Here is a 4,512-nt window from a genome sequence, read left to right on the forward strand (position 1 = left end):
CTGTTGAGATGTACATTTATTTTCACCTTGGAGGCTTGCCATATCATTGGCATTAATCACCATGATGCGTCATGCTTCTAAAATGTGCAGCAGCATGGTGCATGGGGAAAAAATGTGAATTGTTTAGCTTGCATATTTCTCTCGCAACAGAAAGACACAACGGACTCCAAATGAGCAGAAAGTGCCTGCGGATTTAAATGACTGCATGTTTGCTCCAATCTCAAAAAAGAATGGATAGAAAATTAAGCAGAAAGAAAAACTTGCTTGCTTTTTCCCTTTGCATTCTCTAGCAATTTCTTTTTCTTCGTTTCATTGGGCCCATGCATTTTTTAAAATTGTATTGCGGTGAAGGGAGATGGGGGGGGGGGGTAAACACGACGCAAATTGCAAGAAACAAGTGTGCTTTTTCAGACATCGTTTTGATCTCACTGTATTTAATTCTCTCTTTTTTCTTCTTCCTGTTTTATATAGGAGCAGCAGGTGTTCTAGGGCTGCTGCTGAAGACCCCAAATGACAGCGGGGCAGACCAGCTGCAGACCTGCTCTGTCACCGCTGGAATAACAGGGTTAGAGCAGATGTCAAACCACAAGAGAAATGTACGGATATTTGCAATGTCTGCTTGCTGCAAAGTTTCTTTGCATCATAAAAATTGTCCTTGCATAACAACTGCCTGCCTCTCTTTTAAGCTCTTTTATATTTTCCATTGTGTCACAGAACTTTGAAACAATGCTGGAGAAAACAATATCCTAACTTATCCTTCTTTGAGGAATAGTCCGGGGGTGGGTGGGACTGGTTTTAGGTGGCACTGTGCTTGATTCTGAAGGTAAATGAACAGTTGTATACAAAAGATGTGTGTGCAGGCTTCCGGTTTGAGTTTCTTCGCGACAGACCGAAACCGCGATCGTGTGCGGTTTCGATCCGTGCTCACCACTGGAGTGCCCTAAGCCAGCTGGTTTCGGGGCTAAGCCACCCCGTAGAGGTGGTGAAGAGGGGGGAGACTGCCAGCAGGGTTGAGGAGAGCCACATCTCAGCTGGCCATTACTCCCTTTCCTGAAGGTGGTTGCAGCGGTGGTCAGAAATGGCCACCTCAAAGAAGAACTCAACCGGAAAAGAATGTGCAGGAGGAAGATAAGAAGTGAAAGTTTTGGTTGACTGGGTTAAACTGCAAAAGCAACAACTAAGGTACCCTGGAATTTAAATAAAAAAAAAATAACATTGTTCCCAAATAAGTCTTTGAAGCAGCGAAGGAGAGAGAAAAGGGAAAGGATTTGGGTTTTTTTCGCTCCTTTTCCTTTCCCTATACTGACAGCTAAGAGACTTGAGCAAGAAATTGAAAAAAAAAATCCACTTTGACATCAATAGGCATTTAACTGAAAATAAAATGTCAAATAAAGATTTCTGGATACTTAAAAGCTTTTGAAAGCAGGAAAGGAGAGAAAAAGAATAAAAGGGCAGGATCTGGAAAAAAGGGAGGAGACTGCCTAGATTTAAAAGGAATCTACAGTAAAACCTCAACAAGACTTCTAAAAGATACATTTTAACTGAAACTTAGCAACAAAATAGTAGAACCCCAGGAAGAGAAAGTGGAAAAAAGAAGCAAGAAGAAATAGTTTAGGAGTATTTGGATTACTTGGTGATCTCTGGATTTTTGGTTACTGCATTTGAGTGACTAAAATCAATCTGGTGGTTGTTTAAAAGTGTTTAAAATGGCACCACTTTTAGAAGAACTGAAAATGGAACTTAAAAAGTACAAAGAAGATGCACAAGAAGGGAGAGGTTCTTTTGGCTTCATATTTCAACTCTTAGAAATGGAGATTTGGAACTATGAGAAACAACAAGAAATGTCTGCAGAACAAGAAGATTGGGACAGAGAAGAAGCCATCTTTAATGAATAAGTAATTTTATGTGGGGGAAAAAAAGGGAAAGGGGGGAAAGAGAATGAAGAGTTTAAGATTTGAAAAAACAACCAAAAAGAAGAATAGTTTGAAAAATAAGTATAATATTAGAAAGCAACAGAAGAGGGGAATACAGAAGAGAGAATTAGAAGTAGAGAGACAAGGGGATAAAAAGGGGAGGGAGAAGAAGAGAGGGAAGAAGGAAAGGAAAAGAAGTTATAAAGGACAGAAACAAGATATAGAGAAATAGAGCCTATTTAGAGATAATGGGTGAAAATTTAATTGAAAAAGGGATTCTGCAAAGGTACATAAGATAGTATTGTTATATTAGAAATAGAAATAATTTCAGAAAATATGAAACAATGTATGATTAAAATGATGGATAAAATAGTTATCGTAATCTAGTGGAACGTTTGTTAATAAATAAATGAAATAAAACGAATGAGAGAATTAAGAAAGGATGGGAACATTTTAATTATTTAATGATTTATAAAATATAAGTGAAGAGAAATAGGGGGAGAAAAAATAATTATGAAAAGATTATAAGTGTTCCCAAGGAAGTATGATATTTAATTGAAAAAAAATGTTAAAGATGTTAAGATTTTAATGAATATTAATGATAGAACTGAATTGGAATGGAATGAGTGTTTTAATTATATATATTTATAATCTTTTTTAAAGAATATAGTGTGTATTTTAAGAATGTACCAAGCAGAATTTGATTGGAAGTTATGTATTATATTGAATGTTATAACCTTAAGGTATACATTGAAGCTTAAATAAGAGTTGAATGGGTAAAATTAAAAGATATAAAGGTGTCATACTCCAATTAGTAACTACAGGAGAAAAATTTGTTTAATGAGAAAAGATAATATGAAATTGAAACAGGACAGACAAAAGTATAAATATAATGATTTGAATTGAGATGAGGTAATCAAAATAAAATTAAGAAAATTAAAAGAGGGGAAAAATTATGTAGAAAATGTAAAACAATAATAAGATATGGAATAGAACACAAAAATGAGCATGAAATTGAGTTTGTGTCTGTATGAAGAAGTGTAACCCAGGACCATGCTATTTTCAAAAATAGATGTGTTATTTGTATTATGGGTTTCTTTTTTTGTGAAAACCTAAATAAAACTTTCAAAAAAAAAGATACGTGTGCAGATCATTTTTCCGTGGATTATTTTGGTGACATCAAGTCCCTTATGTGATACTTAACCAGCAATTAGAGCTATTTGCATTAAAGGCACTGCTGGAGAGAATGACAGAAGATAATGTAAATTCTGCCTGATGATATGTTAGATAGATATGTCTTTAAACCTGACCACTTAAGTTTCTGCTTGGATTTGCCACCTAAATGGTGCAGTCCAATCTCTTCTTGAAAGCCTCCAGTGTTCTGAGTGCATTTCTCTAGTTGGTTACTATAGAAATGATCCCTGAAAGAACTGCGTATTTTCTTAGAAGTTTCATTCTTGGACCTGCTATTACTGACAATCTTCAACTTGCAACCACATTGGAGTCCAAAATTTCCATTGCTAAGCAAGACAATTGTTAAGGGAGTTTTGCCCCATTTTATCACCTTTCTGGCCAGAGCTGTTGAGTGAATCCCTGCCGTTATTAAGTTAGTCAGATGATTGTTAGGTGAATCTGGCTTCCCATTCGATTTTTCTTGTCAGAAGGTTGCAAAGGGGGATCACATGAGGAGCCCAAGAATTTGCAACCATCGTAAATACGTGCCAGTTGCCAGGCGTCTGGATTTCGATCGCGGATGCTGCAAGAGTTGTAAGTGTGAAAAACGGTCATAAGTTACTTTTTTCATCTAATTTCAAACGAGGACTACCTGTATTGAGTCTCTAAAAATTGCACATTTTCGCAAAAGGTAAGGGAAACCTTTACTTTCATCTAACCAGCTTTAATAAAGACTACCAAATGGGAAAAGTAACTCTGTAGCACCCCCTTCTGGCCCTTATACGTTTTGAGTCCTTTGTCTTCATTTGAGGAGAGGAGAGAGAATTAAAGCACTTGTCTTCTGCTCTTGTGATTTAAGGATAAGTTTTATTAAGAATTTGGAAAAGAAATGGTTGGGCAGTCAAATGCCCAATTATAGTGGGATGGAACAAGGGATTTAATGCTGACAAAATATATCCAACTTCTCAACCATCAGCCTCCATTGAAAGCCATGGGAAAATCGGATTAAGAAAGAACTAGAATTCTGTACCCATTCCTTTCGTTTTTAATTGTTAGAATTGTGTCAGTTTCAATTATTCCCCTTGTCTTGGAAGTGACAGTAAAAGTAATAATTGTCACAACAAACATAATCTTTCATTTGCTTTGTTTTGTGGAAAATAAGAATAAAAATAGAACTGGTTTTCTATGAATACAATTTAGTCCTTGGGTGCTCTCTGAGCTCGGTTTTTTTCTTGTAGACATTTCATTACCTAAACTACCCAGTGAAACAACTGCAAAACAACAACAACAAAAAAAAAACAGCCAAGCTCAGAGAATACCAATGATGCCTCATTTGAATCCTGAGCTTCAAATATTCTCTTTTATTGGTACAATTCAGCCCTCTGGCTTCAACGACATTTACATCCTCATGGGACTGACTGCAGCT

The sequence above is a fragment of the Pseudonaja textilis genome, chromosome 4 (assembly GCF_049901715.1).
Source record: "Pseudonaja textilis isolate UNSWEBS1 chromosome 4, rPseTex1.2, whole genome shotgun sequence".
Taxonomy (NCBI): Eukaryota; Metazoa; Chordata; class Lepidosauria; order Squamata; family Elapidae; genus Pseudonaja; species Pseudonaja textilis.